The sequence below is a fragment of the Myxine glutinosa genome, chromosome 5, assembly GCF_964187855.1.
Source record: "Myxine glutinosa chromosome 5, kmMyxGlut1.1, whole genome shotgun sequence".
Lineage (NCBI taxonomy): Eukaryota > Metazoa > Chordata > Myxini > Myxiniformes > Myxinidae > Myxine > Myxine glutinosa.
In genome coordinates this window covers 49549767-49566592 of record NC_136265.1, presented here as the reverse complement: position 1 = coordinate 49566592, position 16826 = coordinate 49549767, and the positions used below count along the sequence as shown (strand labels likewise).

The 16826-nt window shown below is 42.4% G+C and overlaps 1 long non-coding RNA gene across 1 annotated transcript in view; it reads left to right on the top strand.

The window, feature by feature from the left end:
* The window catches only part of LOC137428424 (uncharacterized), a 41338-nt gene extending 26070 nt beyond the window's left edge, over positions 1–15268 (top strand). The window contains exons 2-3 of the long non-coding RNA XR_010984703.2: positions 13728–13798; positions 15187–15268. This is a non-coding gene — a long non-coding RNA (uncharacterized LOC137428424). The remainder of the gene's footprint in view (positions 1–13727; positions 13799–15186) is intronic.
* Positions 15269–16826: the final 1558 nt, after the last annotated feature.

Sequence of the window (16826 nt, the reverse complement as noted above, 5' to 3'; positions counted from 1 at the left end):
TAATTATTAAATTATTTAATTAAATTATTTAATTATTAAAATGAGTGTCATTTGAAGTGCTTGTATTTGCATTATTTCGTATTTTCTTTGCTTCTTCTCATAAATATCCCCATAACCTCCAATCTGTCACCAAATAAACTGTCACAAAGTCATGACTTTCGTTGAACTCGAGGAAGACCGAGAAGAAGGCCTATTTGGCCGAAAGCTTGTCTGAAAATAAAAGATCGATCGTCTTGGAGGTTTGAACCGTAATTTTGAACCGTAATTTAACCATAACGTCTTGAAATAGGTTATTGAACCACTGCAATGCCATAACGTACTTGGCATTGTGCACTGCCATAACGTACTGCACTGCAATGCCATTAGCCACAACGTCTTGAAGTAACTTATTTTTAAAATATCCGTTTTTTTTTTTTTTTTTTTTTCTTTGTATACAAGATCGAGGCTCGTGTAAGAGAGCTCACATCAATCACAAAAAAAACAAACGGACACACAAAACATACAATAAAGGGAGCGGGAGATAAGATGGGGAGAGAGAGGGAAGCACACAAGTACAACAGCAGAGAACAGCGACAACGGAAGATCCGTGGGAGGGAGAGGGCTTGGGGGGAAGGAGGCATGGGAAGTCGGGGTTGAGGTATAAAACACATGGACACTGCTAGAACCTCCAGGAACGAAGTCGGTATTTCAAAAAAAGTGGATCTGGGGGTGAATTAACTGGGGTTTAAAATTATTTTAAATATTTAATAGAAATGAGGCACTCTGCTCGTATTGTGGAGTATCTGCTATTTCTCACAGTTTTTATGTACACACATATATATATATATACTGCATATATATATATATATACTGCATATATATATATATATATATAATTTATATATATATATATATATATATATATATATATATATATATATATATATATACTGAAACGCAAAAGAAACTTACCACCTTTGAAACCTTTAAATATCAACAATAACACTGCGTGTAGTAAATGTGTGAACTTATTTGTGGACAATAGTGTCCTCACTGTCAGACAAAACGGTCACGGATGATCACTTGAACCTTCAATGGTCACTTCATAGCACAGCCGTTGAACAGCCGTTTTGACTGTCAGTGATTAGCCAAGGGGTATGGGATGATTTTATTGAGCTGCACGTGATGTCTTGATATTGGCTTTAAAAAGGCCAGTGCAAAATGGGCATTTTGACCAAAAGATTTGACCATTTTGACCATTTTGACCAACTTCAAAAAGACCAAAAACGCAAAAGAAACTTACCACTTGTTTGAAATGTAATAAAATTGTAACAGTTCAAAATAAAACAAACCAACAATTGCTAATTGAAACATTGGCATTTTATTGATGACATGTCAAGTTTTTGACCAAGATACACCATCTCATCAGTTTGTTCTACAGTACAGAACAGCACAGGGTGCAATGTCAGTCCCCTTTCAATAGCGTGTGTGGCCACCATTGTTTTGGATACAGGCAGTGCATCATCGGCGTATACTGCCTACCAGTCTTTGGATGGATTGCTGCTGGATTCTGTCCCACTCAGTCCTCAATGTCTGAAGCAGCTCTGCCCATGTGCTGGCCCTGCCAACTACGCGTCTCCCAAGCTCATCCCACAGGTGCTCGATGGGAGTCAGGTCAGGGGAGAGTGCAGGCCACTGCATGGTGTTGATGTTCTCGCCTTGGAGAAATGCAGTGGTAAAGCGAGCAGCATGGGGACGAGCGTTGTCATGCTGAAAGGTTCTCAGTTCTGGGTGGTCTAGCAGGAATGGCAGCAGATGAGGTCGCAGGATGTTATCCACATACCGCTGGGCGTTAAGATTCCCATCCACAACCACCAGTGGCGTCCTGTACCGGCCTGATATGGCGGCCCACACCATCACACTTGGGCCACCCCACCTGTTGGCTTGACGCACGCAACAATCGGCATATCGCTCGCCAGTTCTTCTCCAGACACGCTCGCCCCTCAGGACTGTCCACACAGAACCTTGACTCATCGCTGAAAGCGACCTCGTTCCACTGCGCCAAGGTCCACCGCTGATGCTGCTGGCACCATGTCTGTCGGTTGGGCCGATGGGCAGCCGTCATCATGGGGCCTCTGTATGGTCTTCTGGCAGTCAGGCCATAGTCATGCAGTCGTCTTCGTGCAGTATCATTGGAGATCCGTGGGTTTGCACGCCCCGGAGTTTCTGCCGCAGTGCGGGATGCTGGACAGAATCGATCCCGCAGGTGACTTCGGACCATCTGCCTGTCCTGCCTTGCAGTGGTGACTCTTGGCCTCCCTGATCGAGGTCTGTCATCTGCAGAGTTGTGGAGGGTGTCTCTGTCCACCAGGGCCGATATCGTCTGGTGTGAACAGCCAAGGCGACGTGCCACCTCACGGTAGCTCAGTCCACCTTGCAGCATGCCCAGGGCACGCTGCCGTTGATCCCTTGACAATCGTGGCATGTTGATTGAAATGCCCATTTTGCACTGGCCTTTTTAAAGCCAATATCAAGACATCACGTGCAGCTCATTAAAATCATCCCGTACCCCTTGGCTAATCACTGACAGTCAAAACGGCTGTTCAACAGCTGTGCTATGAAGTGACCATTGAAGGTTCAAGTGACCATCCGTGACTGTTTTGTCTGACAGTGAGGACACTATTGTGCACAAATAAGTTCACACATTTACTACACGCAGTGTTATTGTTGATATTTAAAGGTTTCAAAGGTGGTAAGTTTCTTTTGCGTTTCAGTATATATATATATATATATATATATATATACTGTATATATATATATAACTTATTCTCAGACATATTGTAATCTCCAGGATGTTCCAAAAGTACCGTTACTGCCATTCCAACAACTTCGGAGAATGAAAATTTAAACCATCTTTTACGCTCCTATTGGGAGGTGCATACTTTTTAACTTGGTGGAAAGTCTTTTTGGATTACTCATTGCTTTGTGTACCTGGTCTTTCATGAGCCATTTGCTCATTCATGCTCATTACTTTTAATTATTTAATACTTTATTTACATTTGTCTGCCATTTTTTTAGAACTGCATTTCTTGAATTTTTAGAAAATTCCTTAAACATAAAGAATTACAATTATATTAATTAATCACAAAATCAAATTAATTAGAAAAGACATTGTATTTGGAAAATTGTAGGTTGTGAGGACTCTGTGTGCACCCTGCAGATTACCCTGGTGACACTGCAATTAAATACTATTTTTTCTTATCTTACTATAACTTGTGAGATACCCGTGCTACGCATGGGTGGGAGGCCAGAAGCAAACAGGCAATGCAGATACGGCGAATGCTAAAGCATTAAACCAATAAATTCCACATTCCTGTAGCACCTTCAGTCGCACATCAGACATGGACAGCAAGTTCGTGAAGGACTTCCATGAAAAACGTACCCGTTCGCAAACAAACGGGTACGTTCACATATAGAAACATCGATCGTGGGTCCGTGGCGAATCTGCATATGGCGATCCGCGAAGTTCACGTTTAGAAAGTAGAAACCATCACGGCATGTCATCCTTCACTTGAACTCGATATCTCTTTTTTCATTCCAAACAACATAACTCCAATCACAAATTAATCACAAAATAAACTTTTAACAACATTGTTAATGTTTCCTTCATTGTAAAAACTACCAAGTCAACAGTTAAAAGGATTTTGAGCCGATCGGTGTTACGGCCTTGGCAAGATCGATGGAGACAGCGATCTGTTAGCTTATACACTGCCCAAATAGCTCTCATGTCGAGATTAAACCCACGTCGTTTGAACTTTGGCCGAGGTCATTATTTTCTTTTAATGATGTTTATATACGAATCAAAAAGAAGATAATTGGTTTTGGGTCGTCCTTTCTGCATATCTCGTGGGATTGTGAGTTGGAGAGACGGCCGTGATGGTGGGGAGGGGGTTGACATTCTCTCAAGCAGGGATTCAACCCATGTCCATATATAAAAGATCTGAGATATGGTGTTCACTAACAGACAGACAGGGGTGAAAACATAACAACTACCTTCGGTGGCGGAGGTAACTAGAATTACACTAAGTATTACATCCCAACCCACCCTCCTTCCCAGGCCTCCTCCCCCCAAGCCCTCTCCCTCCCACAGATCTCCCGATGTCGCTCCTCTCAAATGTTGTGCTTGTGTGCTTACCCCTCTCTCCCCATCTTGTCTACTGCTCCCCTTATTATATGTTTTATGTGTCCGTTTTTTTTTTTGTGATTAATGGTAGCTCTTACACGAGCCTCGATCTTGTATACAAAAAAAAAAAGAGTAGAGGGCATACCTCTGCCAGGCTGAGCAGTTTATGTTTTGTATCCCACTGATACATCGGATCTGGATCCGGATCTGAACCAAAATCGAATCGGCTTGTTCTCGTCACCAAACCAACTCGGCCACCGAGTTTTGTAATAACTCATCCACAACTTTTTGAGATATCCTGCTCACAGACAGACAGACAGACAGTGGTGAAAACAACCTCCATCCACCTTCGGTGGTGGCGGTAAATATGAAGAGTCAAGTGTTTTCATCCCTAAGGAGGTTTTATTCAGTGGCTTGTTGTGTGGTAGGGGATGCCCCTCCAAATATGGCTCCGAGGTTCTGCATTAATGGTCTGAAAAAATAATAGAAAAACAGGTTTTGAAACATTCAGGCCAACTCATTCCACAGTAGCTTTTAAAGGGTTAACTCTTACATGAGCTCTTTTTAGCTCTTACATGAGCCTCGACTTTGTATTCAAAAAAAAAAAAAACTGCTCACGTGGATTTTGAAATAGTGTCACTACACCTGAACCTTACCCAAGTGTGTTGGTGTGCTGAATCCGTTTTTGGCAGGAGATACATTGCATTGTTTGCCATTGCCTTCTCAGTGGTAATTTGTACAAGAAATTGCAATTTGGTCATGGTGCCAGCACACAATGGCCTACTTCGTCTTTCTGAAAACCATCAGGGGATCTTCAACCTGTGCAAGTTACTGTACCAGCATAGGGGCATGAGCTAGCTAGTTTGCTTTGATTCCTATTTTTAGGGAAACATCTCAGTGGGAACCAATGTCTTTGGACATTCTCTTTCATTCACAAATAATATATTCACTAAACCACTTTATTAGACATCAAAATGAGCAAATCCCAGTGGGCGACCCTTAGGACTTCCCGCATAAAGATATCAATGGCATTTCCACGCTCAGAGGGTTCACTGGGTGTAACAATGTTTCAATCAATCACGTATCGACAATAGATGATCAGTCTGATTAATTTATACTCTGACATGATTTAATTAATTTATATATTTAATTAATTTATATTTATTTTATTTAATTTTAATTTATTTTTTAATTTATTAAAATTTTATTTATTTAAATTATATTTAATTTTAATATATTTAATTAATTTAATTATATTTAGTTATTTAATTAATTTATCCAGAAACATGTGACAGGAAGAAGCCTTTCATTTGACCTCACTTTGTTCATTTTCTGTCACTGCTTCGAAGCTAAACTTTCAGCGTTGCTATCTGCTGTGAAGATAGGCCTATAAATCTTAGTATAATTACAGAGAACCCATTTGGGTCCAATCCCTGATACCAGGAAATTAGTGCCATCGGAGGGAAGAAGCACGAATGTTTGCATGCTGGCTGATGAAAGCATTGGCGACAAACCAGCTGCAAATGAGGCCAGGCATCCATCGACGGCCAAACTATTCCAATCAAAAGGTATGGCTAACCGAGGATAATTCCAGGATTACGACATCCCATATCAGGCTAACTGTGGCACAGACCTGAACTCGCTTGCCAGACGGCAGAGCAGGCGGTATCCAAAACCCGACTGGGCCTAGCCAGCACCAGCACCTCGGATCACCGAAGATGACAAGGAAATGAAATCACGTCATGTCGATGTCAGACGCAGCGTTCGAGAATGTGTGAGGATTAAATTATAGGCGAGAGATGTGAGTACATTGTTCTGGCATGTACTGTGTCCACATGAAACGAGTACCTCACCTCCACATGCACACCACGGTACGTCAACCTATATTGTATATTCCTTATAGTATTATTGCAGTGAACTTTCCGAGAAGGACCTTGACTTGTCTGTGTAGTGGTTTGAGCAGCTCTTTCATGATGGAATATGAAAGGCTCAAATTCCATATAAGGCAACTTTAAAAACTTGACATATGAGATTTGCACCTTATACAATGCGTTCAGAAAGTATTCACACCCTTTGACCTTTTTCACATTTTGTGACAGCCTGAATATTAAAATGGATTAAATTGAGATCTTTTTTGTCACTAAAGTACTCATAATATCCCATAATGTCAAAGTGGAATTTTCTTTTTAGAAATTTTTCCAAAACAATTGAAAGTGAAATCCATAAATATCTAATTTACATAAGTATTCAAACCCCTGAGTCAATACGTCGTCGAAGCGAATTTGTCAGCGATTACAGCTTCGAGTCTTCTTGGGTTTGTCTGCATCAACTTTGCACATCTGGATTTGGGGAGTTTTTCCCGTTCTTCCTCACAGATTTGCTCAAGCTCTGTCAAGTTGGATGGGGAGTGTCAGTGGACAGCAATCCTCAAGTCTTTCCACAGATTCTCAATGGGATTCAAGTCTGGACTTTGGCTGGGTCACTCATGGACTTTTACGTTCTTGTTCTGAAGCCATTTCCAGTGTTGCTTTGGCTGTATGCTTGGGATCATTGTTCTGTTGGAACATAAATCTTCACCACAGTCTGAGGTAGCTTGCACTCTGAAGCAGGTTCTCCTCCAGAATTTGCCTGCATTTGGCTCCATTCATTGTTCCCTCTATCCTTACAAGTCTGTCAGTCCCTGCCACTGCAAAGCATCCCCATAACATGATGCTACCACTGCCATGCTTCACGGTAGGGATGGTGTTCGATGTGCGATGAGCTGTGCTTGGTTTCTGCCTGACTTAGCACTTTGCATTTAGGCCAAAGAGTTCAATTTTTGTCTCAGCGGTCAACAGAATATTTTGCCTCATGCTCTCAGTCTTTCTCGTACCTTTCTGCAAATTCCAGGCATGTATCATGTGCCTTTTTCTCTGGAATGGCTTATGTCTGACCACTCTCCCAGAAAGCCAAGATTTGTGAAGTGCCACAGAGACTGTTGTCCTTCCAGCGGGTTCTCCCATCACCGCCCCGATCAAGGTCCTTCTTAACCGGTTGTTCAGTTTGGCCGGACAGCCAGCTCGACGAAGAAGAAGCGCAGACAGCACCATCATTGATTTAAAAAGAAGAAAGATGGCGGCAAGTATTTTATACCTCTCCCCCCCCCCCCCTCCCCTTCCCACGCCTCCTGCCCCCAAGCCCTCTCCCTCCCACACTTCTCCCTGCTCTCAAATGTTGTGGTTGTGTGCTTCCCCTTCTCTCCCCATCTTGTCTTCCGCTCCCTCTTTTTGTATATTTAGTTTGTCTGGTTGATTTGTTTGTGAAATAAATGTTAGCTCTTTCACGAGCCTCGATTCAGTATACAAAAAAAAAAAGAAAAAAAAGAAAAGTGAAACAACATAGATTTCACAACCATTGGAGGATGCCTCTTCACGGTGGTTGTACCACCCAACGCAAGCCAGGGGCCAAATCTTCCCCATTCTCTCTCTCTCTCCCCTCTCTCCTCTCTCCTCTCCCCCCTCTCCCCTCTCTCCTCTCTCCTCCTCTCTCCTCTCTCCTCTCTCCCCTCTCCCCTCTCTCCTCTCTCCTCTCTCCTCTCTCCTCTCTCCTCTCTCCTCTGTCCTCTCTCCTCTCTCCTCTCTCTCTAATTCTGTCATGACCCTGACCGTGAAAGCGGAGGTACACCATCCTGGATGTTGGGAATCTCTGGGTCGCTCCTGGGAAATCGGCCGGCTGTCTCCGTGCCGAGGGCTTGTTTGAGAGAACTGTCTGGGGCTACACAACAACAACAATAATAACAACATAGAGTTGTAAAAATTCTGGTCACCAAAAATAAATCCAGCATGTTTAAATCTGCAGATAATTGGCTATACAGGATGGTGGTGATTTTGCGTCAAGGATATCTGTGTATAATAATCACCACATATCTGTGTCAGTATGGTTATCAGTTCAGCCTGGTGGAGGTTTGCGCTCTACCGAGTGTCCTATTGTGCTCCCTCATTTGGCCACATGCAAATTTCAGCTTTTGCATTTTATCGCGACATTATTTTGCAGAGCATTGAATTTCCCAGTAAGAAAATATGCCGTGCTGAAATGTTCATTCGTCGAACTTGATGCCAGTTTATCCTGCATCTTATCTTCTGCGCCCAATGGGCCAACAACTCTTCGATATGAAAAGTGTCAAGACAGGCCTTGGCCATGTCCGCAGTTTTATCGCCTCGGTGGTACTTGGGCTGGGAATGTGATGACATTATGAGACCAGTGAACGGTTCCAACCATTGGGATGAGATGGGAACTTGTCTCCCACAGGAACACTTCAACGCTACACTGGCCTGGTTTAAGGCAGTGCTTTATGATGTTCCAACACAGGAACAGTTTTTGGTGCGAACGAGGCATGAAAGTCCTCTCTGCAAGACAAACTGTTTAAGGATATGGTGTCCCCGCTCGACCATTTTCCATTACCACACTTGAGTGTGGCAATAGCTCTTCATGGAGGGTTTATAGTTCGATTCACTGATGCTGAGTCATCAAACTTTGGACCATTTCTTTCAGATCATGAGAATGGGTTCCAAACTGAACCTGTCTTCACTTTAATCACTGTTTGTCTACTGTAGCTTAATGTTCTTGTTACACCCCTGTCTGTCTATATGTCTCTTTTTCTGTTTGTTTGGCTGTGAGCACGATATCTCAAAAATTTATGGACGCGTTATGACAAAACTTGGTGGATGAGTTGGTTAGGTGACAAGAACCAGCTGATTACCTCCGCCACCAAAGGTGGATGGAGGTTACGTTTTCACCCCTGTCTGTCTGTCCGTTTGTGAACAGAATATCTCAAAAAGTTGTGGACGGTTTGGAAAAAATCTGGCAGAGATGTAGCATATGTGACAAGGACGAAATGATTAGATTTTGGTGAAGATCCGGATTCGGATCCGGCGAGTAAAATTTTTTAAGTGATTCTTCACCATTATGAGACAGGGCCAAAAACGATACCGTGAAATGGGGTGAATAGGCACAGCAAGGTGAACAGGGACACAAACTGAAAAAAAGTTCGGAAACTTTTTTCGCTGAAAATTGATAACCATACTGATTTGTTGATATTTGGGTTGAAAGTGTTCTCTTGTTTTTTTAAAAAGCAACTTATAGTCCCGATTAACCCCATATATGGGTTAAATAGGAATAAATAGGATTTTTACGGCTGTCCCTATTAATCCCATATATGGGTTAAATAGGAATAAATAGGATTTTTACGGCTGTCCCTATTAATCCCATATATGGGTTAAATAGGAATAAATAGGATTTTTACGGCTGTCCCTATTAATCCCATATATGGGTTAAATAGGAATAAATAGGATTTTTACGGCTGTCCCTATTAATCCCATATATGGGTTAAATAGGAATAAATAGGATTTTTACGGCTGTCCCTATTAATCCCATATATGGGTTAAATAGGAATAAATAGGATTTTTATGGCTGTCCCTATTAATCCCATATATGGGTTAAATAGGAATAAATAGGATTTTTATGGCTGTCCCTATTCACCCCGTTTTACGGGTGAATAGGGACAGTGACTCATACAAAAAAAAAATAATCAAGAAATCGGGACAGTTTGGAGAAACTTTTTATCCCATATTTTTTTTCATTGGCTCCGTGGTTTATATTATGGGTGCATATTATGTGCATCCATCTGAGCTATCAATTTAGCAATAAGTTGGAAACTCAGGATTGTTTCTTGATCATTATTTTTTTGTATTAGTGACTGTCCCTATTCACCCGTAAAACGGGGTGAATAGGGACAGCCATAAAAATCCTATTTATTCCTATTTAACCCATATATGGGGTTAATAGGGACTATAGGTTGCTTTTAAAAAACAAGAGAACACTTTCAACCCAAATATCAACAAATCAGTTTGGTTATCAATTTTCAGCGAAAAAAGTTTCCGAACTTTTTTCAATTTGTGTCCCTATTCACCTTGCTGTCCCTATTCACCCCATTTAACGGTACATAGCAGGATATCTCAAAAAGTTATGAACGGATTTGGACGACACTTGGTGGACCGGTTGGGTGTTTGACAAGGACGATTCGATTAGATTTGGATAAAGATCTGAATATGGATTCGGATATGAGAGTTATTTAATTTTTAAAGTGATTCTTCACCATTGGGAGATATCGCCAACCAGGCAGGTTAATGTGTGCTCCCTTCTGAGTACCGTTCTAGTTCTAGTTGTAGTTGTGTTTATAACTGGTTGTGTGTTGTTCTGGTTGTGTGTTGTTCTGGTTGTGTTTATAACTGGTTGTGTGGTGTTCTGGTTGTGTTTATAACTGGTGGTGTGTTGTTCTGCTTGTGTTTATAACTGGTGGTGTGTTGTTCTGGTTGTGTGTTGTTCTGGTGGTGTGTTGTTCTGTTTGTGTTTATAACTGGTGGTGTGTTGTTCTGGTTCTGGTTGTGGTTATAACTGCTGGTGTGTTGTTCTGGTTGTGGTTATAACTGCTGGTGTGTTGTTCTGGTTGTTGTTATAACTGCTGGTGTGTTGTTCTGGTTGTTGTTGTAACTGGTGGTGTGTTGTTCTGGTTGTGTTTATAACTGGTGGTGTGTTGTTCTGGTTGTGTTTATAACTGGTGGTGTGTTGTTCTGGTTGTGGTTATAACTGGTGGTGTGTTGTTCTGGTTGTGTTTATAACTGGTGGTATGTTGTTCTGGTTGTGGTTATAACTGGTGGTGTGTTGGTCCTGTTGTGTTTATAACTGGTGGTGTGTTGTTCTGGTTGTGTGTTGTTCTGGTTGTGTTTATAACTGGTGGTGTGTTGTTCTGGTTGTGTTTATAACTGGTGGTGTGTTGTTCTCGTTGTGTTTATAACTGGTTGTGTTTATAAATTGGTGATGTGTTTTTCTGTTTGTGTTTATAACTGGTGGTGTGTTGTTCTGGTTGTGTTTTCATATCTGGTGGTGTTTATAACAGGTGGTGTGTTGTTCTGGTTGTGGTTGTGGTTATAACTGCTGGTGTGTTGTTCTGGTTGTTGTTATAACTGGTGGTGTGTTGTTCTGGTTGTGTTTATAACTGGTGGTGTGTTCTGGTTGTGTTTATAACTGGTGGTGTGTTGTTCTGGTTGTTTATAACTGGTGGTGTGTTGTTCTAGTTGTGTTTATAACTGGTGGTGTGTTGTTCTGGTTGTGTTTATACCTGGTGGTGTTTATAACTGGTGGTGTGTTGTTCTGGTTGTGTTTATAACTGGTGGTGTGTTGTTCTGGTTGTGTTTATACCTGGTGGTGTGTTGTTCTGGATGTTTTTTTTCACTGGTGGTGTGTTTTTCTGGTTGTGTTTATAACTGGTGGTGTGTTGTTCTGGTTGTGTTTATAACTGGTGGTGTGTTGTTCTGGATGTGTTTATAACTGGTGGTGTGTTGTTCTGGTTGTGTTTATAACTGGTGGGGTGTTGTTCTGCTTGTGTTTATAACTGGTGGTGCGTTGTTCTGGTTGTGTTTATAACTGGTGGTGTGCTGTTCTGGATGTGTTTATAACTGGTGGTGTGTTGTTCTGGTTGTGTTTATAACTGGTGGTGTTTATAACTGGTGGTGTGTTGTTGTGGTTGTGTTTATAACTGGTGTTGTGTTGTTCTGGTTGTGTTTATAACTGGTGGTGTGTTGCTGTGGTTGTGTTTATAACTGGTGGTGTGTTGTTCTGGATGTGTTTATAACTGGTGGTGTGTTGTTCTGGTTGTGTTTATAACTGGTGGGGTGTTGTTCTGCTTGTGTTTATAACTGGTGGTGCGTTGTTCTGGATGTGTTTATAACTGGTGGTGTGTTGTTGTGGTTGTGTTTATAACTGGTGGTGTGTTGTTCTGGATGTGTTTATAACTGGTGGTGTGTTGTTCTGGTTGTGTTTATAACTGGTGGGGTGTTGTTCTGCTTGTGTTTATAACTGGTGGTGCGTTGTTCTGGTTGTGTTTATAACTGGTGGTGTGCTGTTCTGGATGTGTTTATAACTGGTGGTGTGTTGTTCTGGTTGTGTTTATAACTGGTGGTGTTTATAACTGGTGGTGTGTTGTTGTGGTTGTGTTTATAACTGGTGGTGCGTTGTTCTGGTTGTGTTTATAACTGGTGGTGTGTTGTTGTGGTTGTGTTTATAACTGGTGGTGTGTTGTTCTGGATGTGTTTATAACTGGTGGTGTGTTGTTCTGGTTGTGTTTATAACTGGTGGTGTGTTGTTCTGCTTGTGTTTATAACTGGTGGTGTGTTGTTGTGGTTGTGTTTATAACTGGTGGTGTGTTGTTCTGGATGTGTTTATAACTGGTGGTGTGTTGTTCTGGATGTGTTTATAACTGGTGGTGTGTTGTTCTGCTTGTGTTTATAACTGGTGGTGCGTTGTTCTGGTTGTGTTTATAACTGGTGGTGTGCTGTTCTGGATGTGTTTATAACTGGTGGTGTGTTGTTCTGGTTGTGTTTATAACTGGTGGTGTTTATAACTGGTGGTGTGTTGTTGTGGTTGTGTTTATAACTGGTGTTGTGTTGTTCTGGTTGGAACATAACGATCTGGCTCAGTATCTTGCTGCCCTCCGCAGCACACTCTCTCATTCCTACACTGAAGACAAAACATGTCGCATTTTCCAGCGTAAGCCTTGGAAAAAAACAAAAACTTGCTTATGATGCTGAAATATAACTTGCGTCGGCTGTGCGGCTTGCAAACTCATTATAACACCCAAGAGGTCACTCGTTAGAATCACAACTCTCTCACAACTCTCTCTCTCTCTCTCCCCTCTCTCCCTTCTCTCTCCCCTCTCTTCTCTCTCTCCCTTCTCTCTCTCTCTCTCTCTCTCCCCTCTCTCTCCCCTCTCTCTCCCCTCTCTCGCCCCTCTCTCTCCCCTCTCCCCTCTCTCTCCCCTCTCTCTCCCCTCTCTCCCCCCTCTCTCTCCCCTCTCTCGCCCCTCTCTCTCCCCTCTCTCTCCCCTCTCTCCCCCCTCTCTCTCCCCTCTCTCTCCCCACTCTCTCCCCTCTCTCTCCCCTCTCTCTCCCCTCTCTCTCGATCCGAATAGGCGGGCAGCACTACATTCTGCTTAGGGAATTGTATTTGCTGGCACATGGCTTCTGGGAAGACTTTAGATAGTAAGGTAGATTCGGTTGGTGAAGCTTTTTGCCGAAACATGCTGACCGCTTGTAATGTAAGTGGGCTGTGCTGATTGAGTTTGCACGTGAGCAAGTACCTTGCCCTGTTGATGAGGTAACGAGGGGGCGTATTATGGAGGACTAGGGCTGAAAAAAGGCTGAACCTTTTAAAGGAAAGTCAAGGACTTGACAGATATATCGCAGCGACAGCAGCCAAAACGTGTCAAAACCTTCTACCTTAACCGGGACCTTAAACAGTACAGTCAGTAATGTCGTAATTGGAGCTCGAGGGTAATTAAGGCTTGCTCGGTGACAAGTTAACCGACTCGAAACGATGGAATTAGCTCGACAGCAGCTGGGATCACGTGACATACATTTACCTGCAAGCACTCTGGAAACGATTTGAGTCCAACCAATGCCGTAATGGAACGAAAATTGCCCTCAAATTGTTACCTTTTGTCTTTTAAAAGCCGGTAATTTTGCCTTTACAGAAACGTGCCAAAGGTTTCCTGTTTCGAAGGAGAACGGTCCGAGGCTTTGGCAAGCATCAGGAGGAAAACAGGTTTGATAAATCATCACACCATTTCAAAGCGCCTTGGGAGAATGGGAGATAGATGCGAATTGGCATCGAGGGAGATCCTTAAAAGACTTCTTTCATATTTCTATTGCGAATGCTTGTGAGTGTTCGTATGTATGTAATCTGTATTATCAATTTAGACGGCAAAAGGGAATGTTGCTTTGTATGCAGCCTGCTGCTGCTACATCATTTTATCGGAAAGCCCGCTCTGCCACTGATGCGGTGCCCCCCACCCCTCCATTACCAGTAACTGATGGGACTCATTTTGCAGACCTCGGAAGGATGACAGGCTGAGTCTCAAACCCACCTGATGTTATTTCAACCAAACGACAGGGGCTGGAACTCTCGGATCCTGAGACCTAAAGCCAGCGACCTTAACCGTGAAGCCAACGACAGGCTTCTTAGTAAGGGAATTAATACACCGGTTTGTACATATTTTCAAATTTGGCAAATGGAAAGTCAGTTTTAACTGACGGCCTATGGAGTACCAAGTGCGCACATGAAAGCCGTCAACTTTTATAGTTGAAGCAACTGTTCAGAGGAGAAGAATATTTGACATTTAAACACGAGTCCTAGTTTCTTCTAGGCAGACTTAAGCTTATTTGCGTAATGTGTGGATTCCAGGATAAATTTGATGTCAGGGTAAAACCTAGTAGGTTAATTTTATCACATGGTGTAATTGTGGAGCTTTCAAAGGAGATTGGAAAGTTGAAAGGAGTTTTAGAGAGAGAGATGGGAAGAAATCGAGTTTTAGAAGCATTAAACTTAACTCGAAAACATTTGCCGCACTGAGAATTAATCGTGAAGACGATTGAGTGTTCGGAGTTGTGAGCCAACGGGCGCAGCGGAGCATCTGCCAAAAAACCCGCAAGTGTCGCTTCGAGTCATAATGCGGATGGAACCGAATCTCTGAAATATGTGTAAAACTTCTCGATGCAGGGTTTCACATTTTAGAAAATGCAATCAAATGTTGCGAAAGATTCATACATCGGTCACAGAGTCTTTGTGATCTTTCGGTGCAATTGCCGAAACATTTGGCTGTAACACCGCCCCTCTCAGTCCGTCTCTTTCACAATTTTCATCCAAACGTTTTTCTTTCAGGGAGATTGTTTTTCCTAAATGCCACATGTTGTACTTATAGCTACCAATGCGCATTTTAGAACTATTTAGGCAAGAGGAACCACCGCTCAACTATCTCGCATGAGGGTTCGAGAGAAACTGAAGGAGATAACTGAAACTCTCTGGACACCATGACACCTGTTACTTTAAAACTGTCAGTTATTACAAGCATTATTAATTATAGTCTGTACAGGCTTAGTTTGTACTAATTGTTGGTCGACATCTGGTGTAATATTGCTGTGTTCCTCGTGCAGATTTGACCAGACTAGGTGGTGTAATGTATGGAGCATCGGTTCTGAGAGGTCAGCGGTTCAAACCCTGGAACCAAACACTTTATAAATGGTACGTGCTGCTTCCTTGCTTGATGTTCAGCATTTAAAGGATAGAGCATGGACAATCCCCATAGGTTGGCATTCTTGGGGAGGAGAAAATTCCTCATTCAGAGGATGCTCCACTGAGGAAAAAGTTGTGATGTAGTTGTGACATCACCAGAGTACCCAGAGTCCTAAGGGAAGTGACGTCACTTCCCCTGACCTCATTAGCTGTGTTTGACTCGTCTAACTTCCTGTGTTGTCTCGTGTATTTGTCTGTATGTCCATGTGTGTGAGATGTGTGTGTGTGGCAGCTCTTGTACAAGCCTTAGATCCTGTAAAGAAAAGACGGAAAAATATCAAGTGCAGATTCAGTGGTTCATTAGGCTCATCCAACGACGACCAACTCAAGTTGGGTACAAATTGGGATTTTTGGCCGGACACTGCAGATTTTCGATGCTGTTGTCCTAAAACCAATTCCTAACAAACAGCACAATGGCAAGCTTCGTCGTCACACTAGGTAGACGTAGAGCTCTGTATTTCGTATGCAGCCTGTGTCTGCTGGTCGCATAATTTCTGGAAGCGTGGCTGTGCCACTGTTACCAGTAAGCTGGTACTCATTTTGCCAACCTCAGAAAGATGACAGGCTGAGTCAACCCAGCTGGTGTTAATTCAATGGCACGTCAGGGGCTCGACCTCAAGACCCTAAGATCTCAAGCCAGCTACCATAACCGTTATACCAACACCAGGCCTGGCTCCTTAGTGAAGTTGTGAATTAAATTTGTTTATGCACGTGTATAATGCTTGTGTTGCATTGCATTTTGGGTAAAATATGCACATTTAGATTGATGGGGGATATTTTCAAGTTTTGGTGTGCTGTCTTCATAGCTTTGATAATATTGTTTATCTATATATTGTCGACTGTTGAATGTTCAAACTTCATTGCTATATCCATAGATGTTGATGCAAGGAAGTTACTGAATGGTAAGAAAGGTTTAGCTGTATAAGTTGCAGTTTAATATAAACTAGAAGCTAAGTAAGTCAACGAGTAAGTCCCTAACCACTCCCATGCTTTGAGTCTTGTGATCCCCAAACCATGCAAGTTTGTATCTACGACTACTACTTCAACATTTCCAATGCATGTGAAACACCAGAGTGACAGTTTATAGCTCGGTCGAGTTTCAAACCGAGGCTGGACAGCTCAAATGCACATACCTCTAAACTATGCTGCCAGCCCACAGATCGTTACTGTATGCTGAACCAGAAATGAGAAAAGGTTGAGACTGCCTCAAGTATTCTAGTCTCCATTTAAAGATTAGGAGAATGGAGACATTCAATCGCGGGCGATTAGCTGCTTGCTGCCATGATGGAGGAAAATAAGTATCCAGTCGAAGAGAGGACCTTGGATGCCATTGGTGGACAGGGTAGAGAGCAGAACTTCCAAATGAGGAACGATCCGGTGCACGGTTAAAGGCTATTCGTCTGCTAAATGCTACAGAAGATTTTCATGGCGAAGACTTGATGTTTTTTGTTTTGATGCTCATGAAATTGTAAAAATAAGAAATTACAACTATAGATAAATT